This window comes from Artibeus jamaicensis, unplaced genomic scaffold, assembly GCF_021234435.1.
Source record: "Artibeus jamaicensis isolate MK-2021 breed Jamaican fruit bat unplaced genomic scaffold, CSHL_Jam_final contig_1128, whole genome shotgun sequence".
In the NCBI taxonomy this organism is placed as follows: domain Eukaryota; kingdom Metazoa; phylum Chordata; class Mammalia; order Chiroptera; family Phyllostomidae; genus Artibeus; species Artibeus jamaicensis.
In genome coordinates this window covers 2,682,690-2,703,125 of record NW_026521220.1, presented here as the reverse complement: position 1 = coordinate 2,703,125, position 20,436 = coordinate 2,682,690, and the positions used below count along the sequence as shown (strand labels likewise).

At 56.3% G+C, this 20,436-nt stretch overlaps 1 protein-coding gene across 3 annotated transcripts in view; it reads left to right on the top strand.

Moving 5' to 3' along the window:
• Positions 1–854: 854 nt before the first annotated feature.
• Positions 855–20,436, top strand: part of ARVCF (ARVCF delta catenin family member) — a 43,637-nt gene continuing 24,055 nt past the window's right edge. For all 3 annotated transcript variants that reach the window (XM_053664887.1, XM_037141352.2, XM_037141324.2), the window contains exons 1-2: positions 855–1,054; positions 6,102–6,155. The gene's annotated coding sequence lies outside the window, so the exon portion shown is untranslated. The remainder of the gene's footprint in view (positions 1,055–6,101; positions 6,156–20,436) is intronic.

Here is a 20,436-nt window from a genome sequence, read left to right as displayed (position 1 = left end):
GGATGAGATATGTGACGGAGGGTGGTGCCCTGCAGGGTGGTGTCCGTAGGTTCAGGCCTGATGGTAGATGGAAACCCTTGTTCACCAAGAGGTCCCTTCCTGCCCTGGAAGCCCTGCAGGCCCTCACCGGCTACAGCCTCCCTGAGCCAAGGCTGCACCCCACCTCTGCTGTGGGAACCCTGGGGCTATGAAGGTGAGGGAGCCCAGGCCCAGGTATCAGAATGATTAGGTTTGAGTCCCAGTGACCTAAATAAAGCAAGTGAAACACTCTCTGGGTCTCAGTTTCCCATTTGCAAAATGGGATGAGAGTAGAACTCTTCCTCGCGGTTTGTGTGAGGAATACCATTTGATGTGGAAAGAAGGACGATGGGCCCAGCGCCAGGAGAACAGCAGGTGCTAGTGAAGGATACCTGTGAAGTGTGTGCGGGGGAGGGTAGTGATGGGACAGCGCCAGGCGAACAGCAGGTGCTAGTGAAGAATACCTGCGAAGTGGGGGACAGGGGGGTGATAGGGACAACTCGGCCGGAGTCACGGGAAGGGGCGTTAGTTATGCCAGACGTCCGCCCGGGGGGCCGGACGGTCCCGGGACGTCCTCGAAGGCTGGAGGGAGGGAAGGCCGCCTCTGCAGCAGCGGTCCAGGCAGGTGCCGGGCCTCCGCCGCTGTATAAGGGGGACGGTGTTGGTCGAGACAGACGCCCGTGTGGTCCAATGGCAAGCTGGTGTCTCCCTGAGCTCGGCCAATCGACGCCGGTTGCCAGGCCGCGCTGGGTCTCCCGACCAATGGGAAAATTTAAGGGTGGATGGGGCGGGACGGAGAGCCGAGTCGCTGGCCAGGTCCGCTTTGCGCACGGGCCACTGGAGGGGCGCTAGGGCTGGCCCGCGAGCTGCGCGCTGGGCCCAGGAGGGTCAGCACCCGCACAGGTCTAATCCAGCGCCCCGCGAAAGGCCACCTGCAGCGCGCCGTGGGGTTGCCGCATCCTGAGCGCTCGGGAACCTGGGGAAGCCCGTCTGGGGGCGGGGGCCTCGCTGCGGAGCCGCCCACGCCGCGCTCCAGGTAGGCTGGGGCCGGAGGGCGGGGCCGCTGAAAGCCAGGGGTTAGAACTGTAGGTAAGGGCTTGGCAGGGGCCGGGTCGGAGCGGCGTCTTTGGCTTGGAGTCTGGGCGGGGATCCGGGCTGGGTCTCGGAACCGAGAGTCGCCCCACCCGCACCTTATCCGCGCCGCGGAGCGCTAGACCCTCGACCGGTGGGCCTTTTGTGCGTGGCCTCTGGGCCCTGCCCGACTGGCCTGGGCTCCTGCATCGCGCGCCTCATAGCCAGGTCAGTGCAACCACAGAAACTTTCGAAGCGCTGGAGGGGCGGTGGGGTCGGGGAACTTTCCTGGGGCGTTTCGCCGCCGGGAATGGTCGGGCACAGAGGACCTAAGGGGCTGTCTCTGCACCTTGAGGCTTCTGCCTCATAGAGGACAAGGAAGGGGACGCTGCCTAGGGTCCCTCCGCGGTGTCCGGACCTAGAGTCCCTACCTCTTACCCCCACTCTGCCCTGTGCTGCCTTGGTGGGACACCGGGCCCTTAGCGGAACAGCGTCTTCCCCACTGGGAATGCTACTCAGTCCGGGTTCGCTCGACCCCTCTGTCACCATGGGTGGGCAGCCTGGGATCCCCAGCCTTCCTTTAATCACTAAATAATTAAATGTTAGGTACTTACATGTCACCGTTTCTAGCCTATGCAGAGGCTGCGGTTCCCATTCACTTTTAGACCCAGACGTGCTTAGAAACAAGGTTAAGAGAATAACTCACCCAGTGGGGTTTGATCCTTTACGATAGATTCTTAATATAATCTCGGGTGATTACCCCTTGCTTGTGCCCTCTTCCCTTGCCACCCATGTCACTGTGCAGGGCACACACTAGGACTTACAAACTCAGGTGCTCAGGGGATGAGCAGCTTAGTGGGGACAACCCATCCGATGAGGGCGGCAGCAGGAGCACACTGGAAGCCCTCCGCTCTTTCCACCTCCTTTCCCAGATCCAGGCTGCCACCAGAGGTCCACCTGTCCTGAGCAAGTCCTGCCTGTCCTGTGCTCACTGTATCTCTAGGATGGTGCTGGACAGAGGGACAGTCTGAGCCCTCTGCCCAGTATGCTGGGCCCTGGCCAGTCAGTTCCTGAGCAGGTGGTTCAGGCCTCAGGTGCGGCCACAGTCTGTGGCCCTGAATCCAGAAGGTGTACTTTCTCCCAGCCTCCCACTACCCCACCCACTGTTCCCTGTCTGGCCCCTGTCATCCCCTCACATCTGTGGTCTGCCAGAGTCTAGCACAGAGCTGGGCACAGCGCTCTCTGTGGTTGGAATGCTAGACCTGGCCTGAGGAGGAGGGTCACATGAGTACAGCCAAGCCAGACCCCCCCCTGCTCTTCCTCACTGGTTTTTGCACAGGACACCAGTCTCTGATGACCAGGTCCCTCCTGGGAGAATTGGGTCTAGCCCCAGCCCTCAGTCCTACTACATTAGAGTTGCCCCCACCTCCTGCCACATCTGGACTGCATGGTGCCTCTTCCAGAGGTCACCCCTTAGGTCTCTTTCTAGTCCGAGATCCCTCTGCATCTATCTCCATTCCTGTTTTTGTTGCATAAAAATTTATGGTGGGTTCCCTGTGCCTCCTTTACCCCAAGAGACAGGCTTGGGGGGGCATGAGCAGCAGGATCCTTCGCCTCCAAGAAGAGCCAGGAACTGGCTCTGAAGCACAGCTGGGTGGGGGGGTGGGGAGTGCAGCGGAGCAAGTACACCAGGCATGTCAGAGTCTCAGCCAGCCCCTGGCAACTGCCCTTGGCCTGGCCTGGCCTCAGCAGAGAGAAGGAGGGGGCAGAGCTGGGGTAGAGGGAAGGAAGGTGGGGGCTCTGAGGGCAAGTGGGGAATGCCAGGGTGGGGTTGGAGGGGCACAAGGGGTTCTGGAAACTTAAGCCTTGAAAGTAGCTTAAGTGGGGGGAAGTAATTTCTTCTTTTGCTGCCAGCTTCCATCAAGATCAGGACGAGTTCTCGGACCATTCCTCAGGAGCCCCTGAATCGGAAAGTAATAGAGGGGGCACACAGGGTCAGGAATCCTTTCATGGGTCTTCCCCACCGGGAGGGCTGCACATCCTGACCTATCTCACAGGCCAGAAGATGAGTCCAGAGCTGGTGGGCAACTATATCACCTATATGGTTCCCCACTTTCCCCTGCCTCCACCTGGGCCAGGCATAAGCCTTCCCACTGCTCCAGTGGACCCAGGGGGTCCAGCAGCCTCTGGAGCAAACCCACAGCAAGCTGAGTGAGGTCAGCAGAGGGCACCCAGGACCACTGTGGCAGGCAAGACTGGCTCCACCCAGGACCCTTCCTGAGGCACCCCCTAGGGATGCCAAAGCTCTGCTTTCTCCTGGTTACCTGTTCTGGGTGCACAGTTGGAGAGGAGCAAGGGTCCCTGGAATAAGGCCCCTCGGTACCCCTCAACACCTTTGGTGCAGGCAGGGGAGACCAGAGGTCTGGATAGCCGGTGGCTGAGCACCGGCTCAGGCAAACACAGTAAAGATGGGGCCCTGCACCTGCACAGCCCTGAGAGTGAGGACTCCTCAGCTGCCTGCCCCAGGCACCTCCCTGCTTCCATAGGTCGGCCCTGCCACCACCAAGGGGTCCAGGCAAGGACTCCAAGTGAGCCACTCAGGGAGGGGCTGTGCCTCTCTTTGTCTCAGTGTCCTTGTCTGTAAAGCAAAAGGGTGCAGCCCAAGTGGGTGCCCGTTCACCAGGCACCAAGTTACCAGAGAGACCAGCTGCTTGGAAGAGTTCATCAGGGTTCTCCATGGTGCAGCAGGACTCAAGGCTGGTGCAAAACGAATGCCCAGGCAGGCCTGCTGGGCCCTCACCTGAACTCCCCACCTCCCACCCCCACCCCTATTCCCACCCCCCTTGGCCCCGAGCCACCTGCCCAGCCCTCCCAGCACTAGCCCCATTCTTCCTCTGGACTCCATCTGTGCCCATGGGAGCTGCCTCTTTTTGTCAGTATCTGCAGGTCCATAGCTTGCTTTTCTGGGTCTTGCAGGCTGGCCTGGGCTCCTGCCTCAAAGACACAGCAGGCCTTCCCAAGGCTGGGGGTGAGTATGGTTACTCCCTTGATGCTAAGGCCCTTGGCACAATGTGGTCCTTGGCTTGGCAGGTGACCCTAGAGCCAGCAGATCAGCCCTGAAGGGGTGGTAAGAAGGACTCCCCACAACAGGTACCCCCCTGCTCTCTCATTACAAATCCCATCACTGGTTCTACCTTCATATATCATCTATTAGTCTGTTTGTCCATCTGTCCGCTGCCCCAGGACTCCTGTTAGTCTCTGCCCTGACTGATACAGCACTGCTGTGACAAGGGGTCCCCGGGGATGGAGACCCACGCCTCCTCCGAGCCCTCCCATTACTTTGCTCCCACCCTCCACCTCTCAGAAGCTCTTCCACAGACCCCTCCCCCCCACAGCCCTGCAGACATCCCCCCCACACACACTAGTGTCTACTGCTAGCTCTCCTCTGCATCTGTGGAGTTCTTGGCCTAACAGAAAGCCCCTCGAAGAGGGAGCACGTTCTTGTGACTGCACATTCCCGGCTCTGTGGGTGGGTTGGGGAGTCCGAGGAGCCGGGAGACCTGAGTTCAAGTGCTGGCCCAGCGCTGCCTTGCCTGGACCCAGCTTCCCCACCTGTGCAATGGGGTATCGGGCCAACGCGAGGTGTTCTGTGAGTGTCTGTGTGATGATGGTGCCCAGCCAGCGCTTCAGGAGGCTTCTCATCAGGACTGATTTTAAAGAGGCATGCAGTTCTCTGGGACAGGATCTGTGTGAACATTTAAGCCCCAAACCAAGGTGTCCCAGAAATATCAACCTGAGCAAAAGCTGACCCCTGAGCCTCAGATCGAGGGACAGAAGCAGCGGCGCCTAAGCTGTGGGCAGGAGGGCATCAGTAGGCAACGGGACTTCTGCCCACACGTCCCCGCCCATGCACACGTGCCTGCGCAGACACATGCATCTGCTCGCAAGCCCGGCTTGCGTACCCACCCTTCCCTGCCTCTGGCCCCAGCGCCCTGACTCTGACCCCATGACCCCCCGACCTGAAGCTCCTCCCCTTGAAAAGGGGCTGTGATGAAGTCCCCAAAGGAAGATTGGACAGAGGCTGCAACAGTCTGGAAAACACTGTAGAGCAGAGGAAGAGAGCTCCCATCACCCATGGCCCCCAGGAGACGGCCTCCCCTCTGGGGCTCAGACCCACCCTCCCTGTCCGTGTCACCCTGGTTTTACTTTTCGTGACACAGACACTCTCTGGAAATATCCCCAGGCTCAATACAAGAGAAAAGTGTCCCCCAGGTTGTTGGCCAAGACAGGAGGCCATGTGGGTCCTCTGTCCCCACTTCTGCAGGCAAGCAAAGAGCACTTGGCTGTAGCTTTAGCACCTGGGGCCCAGGGACTGGGGAGCTGGGCTGGCCCCAGGGAGCCTCAGAACGGCGGGCGGCCTGTCCCACAGTTAAGGGGGAACAGGGCAGGAGGAAGAGGCACCTAGTAGGTCGTGACACCCTATGTGGGTCGTTCATGACAATGAGACACACTCAGCTTCTGGAAGGGGGACCGGTGCCATCACCAGCCCACAACTCAGCAAAGTTTTGTTAAAAAACAAAACAAAACTTTATTTTTAGAGAGAGGGGAAGGGAGGGAGAAAGAGAGGGAAAGAACATCAGTGTGAGGGAGAAACATCCATCAGTCGCCCCTCATACGCATCCCTGGCTAGAACCCACAACCTAGGCCCGTACCCTGACCAGGAATCGAACCAGTAACCTTTCACTTTACAGGACGGTGCCCAACCAGCCGAGCCATACCAGTCAGGGCTCAACACTCACAGTTTCAAAGAATAGTCAACAGCATTAGAAACACAAGGGACCGTCGTTTTCCGATGCAAACTGCAGGCGTGATGGTCTGCAGATGTTTGTCAGAAGCACCCTGGGGATGACCTGGGGGTCAGGGGTGACAGTGCCCAGCCAGGAGTCTGGGCACATCTAAAGGAGACAGCCTGGCAGGTGAGCCTCACAAAATGCCCTTTGGTTTTCCTGCAGGAGCTGGAGTGAGTAGGATGGGTGTTGGGACATGCTGATCTCCCCTTGAGACAGGTAGGTGACCTGGGCTTGGCCTGGGGATATCTCCTCACACAGGACAGCAGAATGTCCTGGTGGGCTGGGCTAGCAAGGTGCGCAGAGGGATGAGCCATGGTTCTGGGTGGTGTGTGCTTCCGGTCAGCCTCTCATGGGTGGGCACAGCCCCCTGGGCTGGACATGGCTGGACGTGGGGACCTCCTGCCACCACTGCTTGGATTCACTGGTGGCCTGAGTGTGGACAGCAGCCACTGTTAGAAATCTGGCTTGACCGATGAGCCTGCAGTGGGGCCAGCTCACCAGGGCATTAGCTGGGCTGCTCTCCGCCCGCCTTGACTGGATGTCTGCCACAGCAGTGTCTGACATTGGCACCGCCCACCCAGCTCTGTTCTTAGCTCAGGGTGGTCCCTGCTGCCAGGGGACACTAAAGCCACCAGCTGGGGACAGGCAACGGGCCCACATGACAGAGCACCAGGAGAAGGGTGCTGCGGCCAAGCAGCAGGCTTTGTCGGGGCCAGAAAGTAAATGTTTCAGCTCTGCCAGCCATGATGTCTGCCTCTCATGGCCACACTGGTCCGCGCCGTAGAGCGAAAGCAGCCACGGACAACAAGCCACTGAGTAGTCTGACTGCCCTGCTTACTGCTGGATGCCACGTGCTTGCCCATGGCCTTGGGCGTTCTCTGTGTTGTGGGTTCTGTGAATCACAGGTCTAGTGGGACTGGGGCATGGTGCCAAGAAGTGTAGCAGGAGGCTGAGGGGTCCCTGTGTCCACAAAGGCCCCCTGAATGGTGTGAAGGTGTGCCCTACTGACACCCCAGTCTGCCAGAGCTTGCTGTGGTGGTGGCATTTACAGAGTCGCCATGGCTTGTCAAAATGCCCCCAGTCACTCTTGTCCTCCCAGTGCAGGCTCCTGGCCCTTAGCCCAGCGCCTGCCCCTGCCCTGGCCCCACTGGGTGCCGTCTCCACGGGAGGCGCAGCCGGCCCAGCTCCGTGGATCCTCTGTGTCACTGAGCATCCAGTGAGGGCCCTGCCCAGTCTGTGCTCGGGTGGTGGCGAGGAAGCAGTAGCCACGCACTCAGGAGCCCTTAGGCCTCCAGGTGCCTGAGTGTCCTTGGCTATGGGCTATATGACAGGAGAGGCGTGGGGTGCCCGGCTCTTTTCTTGTCTGTTCCCCGGGACTTCAGCTGTGCAAAGCCACCAGCTGGGCTGGTGGGAGCAGGGGATCCACTGCCATCCGGCTGTGTGGGAGGACTAAGGTCCAGCCAAGCATCTTGCTTGGCCAGGCTGGTGGGCCATGCTGGGGCTCTGGATTGGGTTAAAGAAGCTCGGGCTGTATCCAGGCCTCAGGACATGGCATTTCTTATGGCACAGGTGACGTGGCATCTGGGAGTAAGGGTGGCAGGTGGCTGACCGCCAGCCCCCTTAACTCCTGGTAAGCCACCATGCCACGGGTTGGCAGGCCACCAGACACAGAATGACTGCTCTGATAACTGGGCCTGCCGGAGGTGGCCTGCCACTCTCGCCTGCTGTCACCGCCCTTGCCTGCACTTTCTCTGTCCCTGTCTTTCCCTTCCTGTCTCCTGCTCCTTGTTTTCTCGCTGCTTCTCTCAGGCCCTCTCTGCAGCTCTGCCTGTCCCTGCCTCGTGTCTCCTGTCTCCTGTCCCTGTCCCGCCCTCCTTGAGTGTGGTGATTGACTGTTTTTCTCTGCCATAAGCACTAGTGGTATGGGTGGTGGTATCTGTGTTATCTTTGCTCTGGGCTGGGACTGTGACAAAAACTGGGCAGCAGAACCTGGGCCCTGGTGGGGGGGCTCCTTGTTCCGCTGGCCCTGGGGTAAGGCCCCGTCCACATCAGAGGAGGATGAGGCAGGGTCCTTGGAATGGAGTTGGGATGGGGGCTGATAGCAAGCACCCATGTGTCCCCCATACTCGTCTTCAGCCATTTAGCACCTGCTTGCTGAGCTTCATGTTGGACGCTGGTCATTGGAACCACGTTAGGTCCCTCCCTGCCCTGGGGGAGTCCCCAGCCTGGCTGAGGACACAGCAACAGACTAGAAAAAGGAGTGGCCAACTCTGGAATTGCACGAAGGTGAGGAATAGCAGGGTGCCAGGAAGGAAGGGGGAGCTGGCCCTGACCCGCGTAGCTCAGTTGGTTGGGCTTCGTACCACAAAGCAAAAGGTCACTGGTTCAGTTCCCAGTCAAGGCACAGGTCTGGGATGCAGGTTCAGTCCCTGGCTGGGGGACGTACAAGAGACAACCAATGGAAGAAGCTTCTCTCTCACATCGATGTTTCTCTCCCTCTCTTTCCCCCTTCCTTCTCCCTCTAAAAATAAGTGAATAAAACCTTTTTAAAAAAGAAGAGGAAGCCGGAAGGCAGCATGGAGGGCGATGATGATGCCAGGTGTAAGCCGGAGAGGCCCTGGGGACATGGGTGCTCCACACGCAGCCACGCCCACACTGACAGTCTCTCGGAATCCGCCCTCCACTTGGCCTGTGCACCTGAGCAGGGCTGCACTTCTGCGAAGCCCCTAGGCAGGGTTTTCTTGGGGTTTTGGTGTGTTTCTTAGCCATTGTATGAGTCTCTACACATTCAAGTATGAATTCTTGCCCTGTCTGTCTGCATGCTGCCAGTTTTTTCAGTCTTCCAATTGTTGTTTGTGATGGTTTGCATGGTGTGGAAATTTTTCACATTTTGTGGTGGAACCTGTTGAATTTTTCCCTCATGTACTTGTTCCATTGGTCTATGTATCGCCCTCCCTAGCACGTAGCCAGATAAATCCACAGATGTTTTCCTGCAGGTGTTTCTACCCAAGACTTCATTCATCTAGAATTTGTTTTGACATAAACGTGAGATATCTGTACTGTTTCTTTTCTTCTTGTTTTCTATTTTGAGAGCATGTTTATTGAAGCTGGGACAGTGAAACAAGGAAGGGCTTAGGGTAGAAGAGGCAACAGGAGAGAGCCCAGGCGGTGCTCTGCTTTGGGCTCCCTCCTGTAATATTTCTATTCTAGAAACGTTATAGGAAAAAGTGAGCCAAGGCAGGGCTGCTGTCGGTTCACTGGGAGAGTCAGAGAAAAGGGGACTTTGGGGACAGGATCGGGGGTTAGTCCAGGACCAGCTGCCACTGCCCACTGCTCCCCTAGTTGCAAGTCTTGTGGGGTCCTTTAGAGTTGCGGAGACACACCCTCGTGGGAGAAGAAGAGGGAGAAAGGAAAGGCATGGGCGTGCTCCTGGGAGGGGGAGCATGCTGAACTGTTTCTTGACTAATATTTTCTGTCACGATAAATTGGAAATACTGCATAATTCGTCCTCAAATTATGGTGTGCGGTGTCCCCGGCAGGCACCTGACCCTTGGCCAATGCCCACTAGATTGCTAAGGAGTTCAGGTCAGGGCCTCCCACGATCAGGCTTTGTTCTCAGAAGTCAGACTTTCTGCATGTTTGCTCTGCAGGGGCATGTTGAGTCTGCCCTGTCAGGTCCGCTCCCTCTGTGGATGCACCTTGGGTGCACGGTGTCTGGAGCACTTCGGCCCGCCCTTCGTGGGAGCGTGTCTTGTGCTGGCGCATGCACGTCCTGCTCTGCTTTCTCTGTTTGGGCTCACAGCCCCTCTGAGCTCCCTTCATTACTGCGAACAGGCCCCCGCCATCGTGGGGCCACCCCAGAAGCCCCAACGGTGACCGGGTCCCTTTGTAGACATCAGGCTTTGATAGCTGTGTACTACCTGTGGCCAGGTACAGCCCCTGAACCATCTGCAGTGAGGGCCATGGGTCTCCCGGTGACAGTGTTCATGGTGTCCTTCGCCTAGGTGGCTTTGTTGTGCTGTGGGGTGTAAACTGGCCTCTTCCTCAGGGGATATGGGTTTGGCATCCTCAAGGCTGCGGGGGGGCAGCTCCACTAGGCCAGGTGCTCACATGTGTGCTGTTTGTATCTCAGCCTCAGGGGCTGTTAGGAGTGTGGCAGCCGGCCAATCTGCCTGCCACACAAGGGTCCTGCCCACGTGGCTGGAAAGCCTGGTGCAGGCTGGCCAACCGCCCTCTCACCTGTGGGCTGTTCTACGCCAGGCACCCAGGGGCCTCTGTGATTGGACTTGTGAGTCATTCCCAGGGCGGCTCAGTGGGAGAAACAGGAGCCAAGACCACAGCCCCAAGCCCCTCCCCACCCCCAGAGCCCATGCATCTCTGGAAGGCAGGAGGAAGAACACATACTTGGGTTCAGGAGCTTGCTCTGTTTGTCCCACAGGCCCAGTGAAGGGCTCCGTGCGGGCCACTGCAGTTATGGTGTGCATGCCACGCCAACTCCCAGCTGTGCCATACCACACTCAGGGTGATTCACAGCTGGTGGCAGGAACGATGCCTGCGGGCCAGCCTGGTGAGGCCAGCCGTGCTCTGCCCACAGGTCCCCCTGGGCAGCCACTGTTTTGGTGTGTTTCCCGTGGCCCCCCAGCTCCATCACTCTCTTCCCAGCCCATGTGCACCCTGCACTCTTCTCTTATAGCCTCCCCAGGGGCCTCTCACCTTCAGTCTGGCCAGAGTTGGCTTTGAGCCATTCCCTGGACTTGTTCTGCTTTGTCCCCCTTCTTGGGCTGTCCTCCGGAGAGCTGACTGTGAAGCCCCCTGGACCATCGGGCTGCTGAGGAGCCTCCATTCCCCCCAGCCCTGGGTGCCCCTGTCCTAACAGGACCCTCAGCTAGAGCACCTGCAGGTGGCAGCTCTTCTTCTCTCGCCCGCAGGGAAGGCTGCCCAGGTCCCTGGTCGGGGGCTGGAGGCCCCCACCCCCACGGCACATTTTGCCAGGTTGATGTTTGCAGTTGTTGAGTTTGGTATTTCAAATATGCCTTTAGTTAAACTTTTTCTTTTCAAAATATTTCACTCTCCCGAAACCTAATTAGGCCATTCATTCCTCTGAATGTACTTGCTGCTGTCTGCATTTTGTGAGCTAATGAGGCTGTGGAGGTGCTGCCAGACCTATCCTCCCGGGAAGCTTCTGCTCTGCGCCCTGGAGGGAAAGGGCTCCCTGTGTCCGGGGCCATTCCTGGCCCGCGGGATCTGGGCCCCAGAGCCAAAGGGAGGGATGGCGTGTATATAGATAGGGAAACTGAGTCCTGGACCCCTGAAGAGTCTGGATGACATAGATAGAGGGGCCTCAGCCCCAGCAAGGCCCACCGTTCACAAATCAGCATCTCCTGTCACCTCTCGTAACCTCTCAGCACCTCTCATCACCTCCTGCACTTCCTGTCACCCCAGGCCCAGGGTCAAGGCCATGGTCTCAGTGATACCATGGAGGTACCTCCTAAATCCCACTGGGCCAGGCTCCCCTGAGGGGCTGAGAGCCAGGGAGGGGGCCACAGGACCAACTTACAGACTCTAAGTGACAGTGGCACTAGAGCCTCCTGTTTTGCCTTTTTAATAAATTATAAATCGCTATGTGCTTGTTTATAGAAACTATAGACAAACCAGAAAAGAAGGAAAAAGAAATACCGCCCACCACACCCCTACACCCTGGCATTGGCGGTCCTTCCTAGGTTCCTAGGGAGGCGGTTTCTGCGTGGGTGCGTCTAAGCTGCAGGGGCTGTGGCATCCCTTCCCCTCCCCAGCCTCTTCTGGGTTGATGCTTTGCCAGCACAAGGCGGTGAGTGCGCCTCACTGTGCCGGCCCTGCCATTCCTCTCCCCTGACCCCCTGGCCCCTTCCCCTTGGGCCCCTGCACGTCCCCAGACAGGCTGCCCCCGGTGTGCCCATGGGGTTTGCTCAGTGGCTGCTGCAGCCCAGAGCTCAGGAAACACGTTCCACCGTGGACACCTGCACTGTTTGCCATGCTCCTTCCCCATCAGGGCCGCTGAGGTAAACATCTTGTGCCCAGAGCTGTTTTTCTGTATTTAAACAACTTGGGTTTGCTTTGACCTTGCTGTCCAGGCAGGTCCAACCGTACGTGTGTGTGCGCGCGCACGCGAGCTGGGGCCATCTTAAGACTGAGTCTACTCCTCCCCAGGGACCTGCACAGGAGACAGACCCCCTGCAAGGCAGACAGTCCAGGGAGCCACACCTCTCCCACTCCTGTGCCCCCAGGTGCCTCAGCAGGTGTGTGTGTGAGGTGACCCCACTTTTCTGGGCTATGCTGAGGAATGTGGGTGATCAGGAGGCCAGGCTGATCCCCAGCTCTGTGGTCATGGCACAGTAGGGCTGGGGCCGTCCCCTTCCCCTCTGCTTCCCCCAACCTCAGTCCTGGTCCTGGGTACTTCCTAGGCCCCCACCCAACCTGGTCCCCTTGGGAGTTGGAGGCCTGGTGGTATCACATTCCTGCAGCTGCTCACCTCTGAGGTGAGTCTCTGGGATCCTCAAGGAGGGCTCGTGGATGGCCCTGGGACTGAGAGTGAGTCTCTTCTGCCCATAGCGGGAGGTACAGGGTTCAGGGCACCTGGCACCCAGCCCCACTCTCTGCAGAGGGCTGTGAATGAGGGCTCCAGGGCTCTGCTGAGGGTACTGGCTCTGACCCTTGGAGCATGCTATGGACCTTACAGTCTGACTGCTTTGGGGACCTTGCAAACAGAAGGTCTGACAGGGCAAGGGGGAAGCACGCCTTCTTCTCCCAGCAGCCCTCCCTCCACCCCTCCCTGCCCGGTCACCCTCCCCTCCCCGTGCTCCCACTTTCCCCCGCACTCCGGACTCCTCAGCTCCCCGATTTCCACATCCCCACCTTCTCTGTATCCTGCACACCTAAGTCATGGATCCTCCCTCCTCTTGTATCTCTCCCCTCTCCACCCTTGTATTAAATGTGCAGAGTGGGATGTCTTTCCATTTATTTAGATCTTCTTTCATTTCTTTCAGCAGTGTTTTACAGTTTTTATTTTTATTATTTTTTTATTTTAAAGACTTTATTTATGTATTTTTAGAGAGAGGAGAAAGGAAGGAGAAAGAGAGGGAGAGAAACACCAATATGTGGTTGCTTCTCAAGCACCCCACACTCAGGATCTGGCCTGTAACCCGGGCATGTGCCCTGGCTGGGAATTGAACCAGCAACCTTTTGGTTTTCAGGCCAGCACTCAGTCCACTGAGCCAGGGCTCTTTTTTATTCTTTTTGGTGGTATTCTAAATGAAATAATTTTCTTAATTTCTTTTTTGTATTGTTCATTGTTAATATAACTGATTTCTGTTTACAAATTTTTATACTCTGCAAGTTTACATAACTTGTTTATTAGTTCTGAGTTTTTTTGTGAAATCTTTAGGATTCTCTACATATAAGATCATGTTGTCTGCAAACAAATAATGTTATTTTTCCTTTCCTATTTGGATGCCTTTCTTTCTTTCTTTCTTTCTTTCTTTCTTTCTTTCTTTCTTTCTTTCTTTCTTTCTTTCTTTCTTTCTTTCTTTCTTTCTTTCTTTCTTTCTTTCTTTGCCTTGCCTTGCCTTGCCTTGCCTTGCCTTGCCTTGCCTTGCCTTGCCTTGCCTTGCCTTTCTTCTTCTTTTGCCTAATTGCTCTAACTAGGACTTCTAGTACTGCATCAAATAGAAATGGCAAGACCAGGAACCCGTGCCTTTTCCTGGTCTTGGGAGAAAAGCTTTGAGTCGTTCATCGCTGAGTCTGGTGTCGGCGGTGGCGTGTATGTATGTAGTCTGATATGTAGCATGTGTAGTGTGATGTAGCTTTCCATATATGATCTTTGTTATGTTGAGATAGTTCCTTTCCATTCCTAGTTCTTTTTATGTGTTCTTTATCATGAAAGAATTTTGCATTTTGTCAAATGCTTTTTGTACATCTATCGAAATGATCTTTTTTTCATCATTCTGTTAAGGTGGTTCATTATGTCGACTGAATGTCAACTTATATCCTTGCATTTCAGACTCAGTCCCACTTGGCCATGATGTGCAAGTTTTTTTAATATGCCACTGAATTCAGTTAGCTAGTATTTTGTCAAGAATTTTTACATTACTCTTCATAAGGAATACTAGCCCACAGTTTTCTGTTATGGCTTTGGTGTCAAGGTAATGCTGGCCTCATAGAATGAGTTTGTAAGTATTTCCTTTTCTTCAATTTTTGGAAACAATTTGAAGGCGATTGTTAATTCTTCTTTCAATGTTTGGTAGAATTTGCCAGTGAAGCCGCCTGGGCCTGGCTCTTGCTTTGCTAGGAGGTTTTGAATCTCCTAACTAGTTAGAGGTCTCGCTGCTCAATTTTCTATTTCTTCATGGATCAGTTTTGGTAGATTCTGTTTTTAGAAATTTATCAATTTCATCTAGGTTGTTGAATTTGTTGATGTATAATTGTTCATAATATTCTATAATCTTTTCACTTAAGACTAGTATAGGTACCAGGGAAAAAGAGGAATACAACATTACACAAGAACAAGATACTAAGCACAAGGGAGTGTGGGTTTCTTCTAACATTGTTCATGTTTATTTTTAAGCAACTGAATTTGTAAAACGAAGGTAGGTAAAATATTCCTTTGCTCTTCTTTTTTTCAGCTTTATTGAGTATAATTGCCAAAATTGTAAGACATTTAAAGCATACATAGTGGCGGTTGATAGGAATGTATATTGTGGAAGGGTTTACCCCCATCTAGTTCATGAACACATCCATCACCTCGGGTATTTGTGCGTGTATGCGCGTGCGTGTGTGTGGTTGTTTGGATTGGTCGCGCTTTGTTTTATGATTCACGAATTCACACCTACTCCCTTGCAGTCTCCAGTCCGCAGATCCACAGATTTCCTGAGACAATAAAAATGCTCACAAGGGACAGCAAGCAGAGGATGCCTACAGACAACTGAAGCCATCTTAAGGCACACAGGATGTCAGTGTTACAGGGCGGGCAAATGTAGATTTACAGTTGTGAGTGCACAGGACAGAGAACCTGTTATTTATCGATTCCTGTATTTCCCATGCGAGCAACTGTAAACCCACGTGTGCCCCACCCTGTATTGCTGGAAAATGCAGTTCGACCTCTCAAAGCTCTTGTTCCCTGGGGGGTGTTGCCTGGATCCTCTGCTTGCGGTGCCCCGAAGATGCCCTTGGCTTAGCCAGGCCTCTTGGATTCTGGACATTTTTACTTCTGGCTCATAAAGCCATAGTCCATGGTCCTGGTGAGCCACATTTGCTGCCTCCCAGAGAAAGACTGACCATGTGAACAGCAAATCATGACTCTGAACGTCCAGAAACTTCCCCATGATGTCTCTTTAATGTAATTAGTGTAACAGAGGTCTCGAGTTAAGGAGGTGCAGTATTTTTGTTTGTTTTAACAAAGCTGTCAGCTATTCCTCACCTAAAAAAAGAGTGTCTGCAACACAGAGGTGATGAGTGGGCGGCGGCAGCTGCAGCTGACACCCGTGTATATCCGGACGGTGTCCAGGCTGCGGACAGGCCAGTGGGGGACATGAACGCAGGCCTCAGAGTGGGCTGGGACGTCAAGCTAGGCAGGCCTCCTTCCTACCCTCAGGGTGGGCACCACGTGTTTAAGAAGTCCAATGAAACATTAGCTAAAAAGAGTGAATTGCAAAACTCTGGAAATAGACACATCCACAGCTTTCTCAGCTTGTTTTCTGGAAAGAAAGCTCAAATTCCGACCTGGACAATGACCTCCCCGCTAGAGGCCTTCACTGTTGAGCGCAGTTTCTGACCTTTTCTCTGAGTCCCGCGTCTATTTTTTCTCCCTCGGAGAATTCCTGTTATGTCGAAGCTTAGCCCAGGATTCATTTGTTACATCTCCTGTCTTTCCTCTTTCATTCACTCTTTGTCATTCTCTGCTGCTTTGGAAGGGCGGCCTTGGGTTTGCTTTCTGCCACCTCATTGTATCCTGGGTTTCTGCTGGGCCCTGTCTGCTGTTTGCTGCCTCTGCTGTGCTTTCCTGTACATTTCTACAGGATCTTCCTCATTTGTGATCGTTCCTTTTTATCATGGTCTATTCCCAGTTCATCAGTTCAACGCTGTCTTTAACCTTTTGAGGACACGTATCAGCTTTTCCTTAATATCTGTGCTAATAAACATATTTCAGCATTTGGCAGTTCTCTCAGGTCTCTCCAGGGCGGCTGGGGTGCTGGGATGCTGCAGAGGGTCTGTGCAGGCCCAGCCACCCCCACCTGCCACAGACAGACCTCCCTGTGGACCGGGCTGGGCACAGAGCAGATCTGTGCATCATGTATATGTGGGTATTGTGACATGCATGTATTGTGTGGGTGGCTGCACACATGTGCTACAGGTGGGTTTTAGGAAGTCCCAAAACAGTCAGCAAGCCTTCTGCAGTATTTCTTCCTCCTTGTGGCCAGCCACAGCAAGCTTGGTTCCCAGCACACTCTTGTGGTGTATGTGTGTGGGTTGTTGGGAGCTCCAGACTGGGACAGTGCACGGCCTAAAGTCTGTGCTGAGTTGGGGTGGAGCCCCCTGCCCAGTCCCACTGGGTCATTTGCATATGAATTCAGGACTTCGCGCTGTTGGCCGAGGTTGGTGGTGTCTGGCCTAGTTGCCATGGGCACTCAGAGCTTCGGGAGCAGCAGAGCTGGCTCCCGGACAGAGGAGAGGGGTTGGGAGCAGCAAGGTTGGCACGCAGCTCAGTTTCTGGGAGGAAAGAGGTGTCCTGGGGGGGGCCTTTGAGGAGCCAGAGCTGGCCAGAGGCCACTTGGGACCCTGGGCAAGGGCAGACCAAAGGGGACTTAACCCTTTGATTTGGCAAGCTAGGAGCAAGGCTGGAAGGGCCGGGAACCTCTCTCCTCAGGGCAAGCCCACCTCTGACCCATCCAGATCCCAGCAGCCAGGGCCCCTCTGTCTCCGCCCACAGCAGCCGGAGAGTGTTCCTGACACCGGTGCCACTTGTAGGCCCTGTCCCCCTCACTGCTGTGAGTGACCTGCAGGTGAAGCCAAGTGGAGTCTCCCTGCTCGGGTCCTCAGGGCTGTTCCCTAAGGAAGGAATGAGGGTAATTTCCCCATGCATCTCACTCTTCCCAGAGAACCTTCTTCTGGAACTGTGGGTGATTCACCTGAGCCCAGGCCCCAACTCCCTGGATGGCAAGGCTCCAGGCTAGGCTACACTGGGGTCCCCACAGCCACCCCCTCCCTTCCAGGGCTGTGGGGAGGATCGACTGGGCATTGCTGATAGTGTCCATGCGGGCATGTCCAGCTGCCTGAAAGTGTCAGCAGCTAGCTGATGGGAAGGCTGCCCAGGAAGGTGAAGTAGGGGCCAACATGGGGGCACAGGGACACTTGCTCTCTGGCAGGGTCACTGCTGTGTCAGGGCTGCCCCATGTCCCCCACCCTGGGACCTGTGTGGATCTGCCAACAAAGGGACGAGTCTGTCCTGAGGTCATTACCGTTTCATGCTGCTGCCTGGGTCTGTGATCCCCTACCCCAGGCACTTAGTGAGCAAAGCTGCAGTGGGTCAGACTGAGGTCACTTGGGGAGGGCTGGCCCGGCAGGGGCCCAACATGCAGGGGCACTGCCAAGTGCCTGGTCAGCAAGCAGTCGGGGTGGGAAGGGCATGCTGGCTAGGACGGGGCGCGGCTCCGTGGCTGGGGCCACCTCCAGGGCGGGAGGGGGTGGCAGGGAACCTGCTGGGGTATGCTTCCCTGACTGTGGAGTTGGGGTACACATAGGACAGACACGCTGGGGTGGAAACTCCATGTTGGGTGCCTGTCACTGTGTCCTGAACCTGCATTGCCCTCAGAGTCCTTCTCCCCAACTCTGGAGCAAACCAGGCCACAGCGAGGTTCCTTTTTGTCCAAGCGTGTCCCAAGTTTGTGGCTGCAGCAAGTCTGCCCCAGGCTACATAGCTTGGCTGGTGGAATTCTCCTGAGGGCAGGCAGGCAAAGGTGGGGACTTCTACAGCAGGGGAAGCCAGGCCAGAGGAGCTGGGGGCAGTGAACTGGTGAGCGTGGGTGGGGGCGAGAGACGGACACCATGCACAGACCCTTCAGCTGCCCTGGTCCCAGACCTCTGCCATCTAACCAGCCTACCCTACTTGCGAGCACCAAGGACTTCCTACCCCCAGTTCCCACTGGGTCCTGTGCCTGGTTTCCCGTGAGGTGGGAGTTTCCCTGCTGCCTGTGCCTTCTTCCACTGATCCAGGCAGCGTGCGCTGCTTGTCACAACCGTGGCGAAGACCGTGGGGAGTCCCCTAGCCTGCAGCAGACAGCCTCTTCCCGGGGCCACGGGGCTCTTCCCGGGGATCCTGCCACGGGCAGCAGGTGCAGGTGGCTCTGGTGGGGGAGGCAACCCCTAGCCCTCCGACTCTCCTGTCCCAGCTTCCTTGGTCCTGTAATGGGGGGCATTGGGTTGAGGGGCCCTGTCTCACCCCCCCCCCCAGAGGCTTCTTGGCCACAGGCTCCCAGGGGCTGTAACCCCATTGCCCCTCAAAGAGGCTTTGTACCACCACAAAGAGGCTCTGTCCCTCCCGGAGAAGCCTGGGTGTTGCCATGGTGACAGACGGGCCTGGAAGAAGGGGGTCCACCCTGCGGAGGGAAAGGGGCATTCCAGGCAGAGGGCACTGGTGTGCACAGGCCAGTGGCCAGTGTGGGTGACGGCTGTGCTGCCCGGCTTCGGTCCTCAGCCTGGCTAGGCAGCTGTCCCAGCTGTGCCTCAGTGGAGCCATCAGAGGACCTCAGGGATCCCGTGGCCCCCTCAGTAGAGGCTGGGCTCCCAGGCCCTGGTTGCTTCTGGATCTGCCAGGGTTTTGGCCCCAGCCTGGCTGTGGGCCTCAGGCCCCTTGGGAATGCCTGGGTCCCTGTGTTCACCCCGGAGTGTGTCGGGTGGGTTTGTAAGCCTGGGCCCTCGTAACTGCCCCCCCACATTGTACTCTTCCTGAGATGGAGGGGTTGGTGAGCAGGGCCCTGCTGGGGGGCCTAGGGGAGCCACACGGGGCATCTTGCAGGCTGGGTGTCTTGTGGGGGAAGCAATGGAAGCAGGGGCCAGCTGTCCCACACAGTGGGGCACCGTGGGGTTCACCCCCCCTTCTGCCCAGGCTCCCCTGTCATGGTTGGGACTGGAGTGGTGGGCTGTCACTGCAGACAGAGAGAGGACAGTGACTGCCAGCCCTCAACCCTCTCTGCCTAGAGCACCATGGCTCCCCATAGAGAGGGTGGGTCCTTGCTGCCTGTTCCCACACTTGGAGCCTGTGAGGCACAGCATCGGGCATTGGCAGCAGCTGCAGTCTGAATCAGCAGCAGGAGGGGCAGGGAGGGGGCCCAGAGGGGCAGACAGGCGGGTCTCGGGGAACCAGGGAGACTTGAGGGGGCCACACCTGGCACAGGAGGCACAATCTGTGACCTGCCCCAGTGGGACTCTCAGGCCCAGACCTTTTAGGGGGCTCTGGCCTCCCACCGAGGAGGGGCAACAGCTGGGATGCTCACCTGCCTCTGCCTGCCATTGCTGCCTCTGACCTACAGTCACCTGGCCACTCCCCAGCCCCAGCCCAGGCTCTCAGCTCCTCAGACCTCAGGTTCCCTGAGTCCCCAGAAATGTTCCTGCCGAGATGTGAACCCTGAGCTTCCTGTATTAGGCCTTCCCTTACAGCTCCCAGTCCTTCTGGGTCATCTGCCAAGGGGCCTCCGTGCCTTGGGGCTGACCAGTGCTTGACCTAGGGTGCCCCATTAGCGTAGGCAAGAACCCCTCAGGACGAACTCCCCAGACTGCTCTCCCCACATGTGGTCATGGGACATGTGCTTGGGGGTCTGCATGGACAGCCTTGGGGCAGGAGGAGGTCCCTGAGGGGCTGTCTCTGTGTCCCCAACCCCCCATGGCGCATGGTTCGATGCAGTGGGGGTGCCTCTTCTGCTGGGGAAGTCTAATTTCCAGGCTGAATGCAATGATGGCTCTCCCAGCTCCCAGAAAATCCTGCTGCTTCCCTGGGCAGCTGTTGGCACCGCTCAGCCCCATCAAGGCCCCCGGGGAGCTGAGTTCCTCAGCTTTCTCGAGCACTGGGTCTGTTTTCTCCATTTCTTTCTTAGGGTTTGATTATTGCAGGAGCTCATGCTCCTCCTAAAACACTGGCCGGGGCCTGGGGGCCCGGAGCCGCTGCAGCCTGAGATGAGTCCTTCCGGTCCTCTTTTCTGTGCCCGTACTTTTGCACACAGCTGTCGCCATGTTCATCGCCTCTTGTCTCTCTGGCCACATCCATCCAGTGTTCATAACCATCACCTACTTTAAGTGGGGGTTTTGGTTTTTCCTATTGATTTATAAGAGCACTTTATAGACAAAGGATATCACTTTACTACTGGATATTGCAAAGACTCGATCCCAATGTGTCCACTGTCCCAATGTTGTCTTTGTGTCTTTTTCTCTCACGTTCTGTTAGGGAAAATTACAAACACGCTGAGGTGGAGAA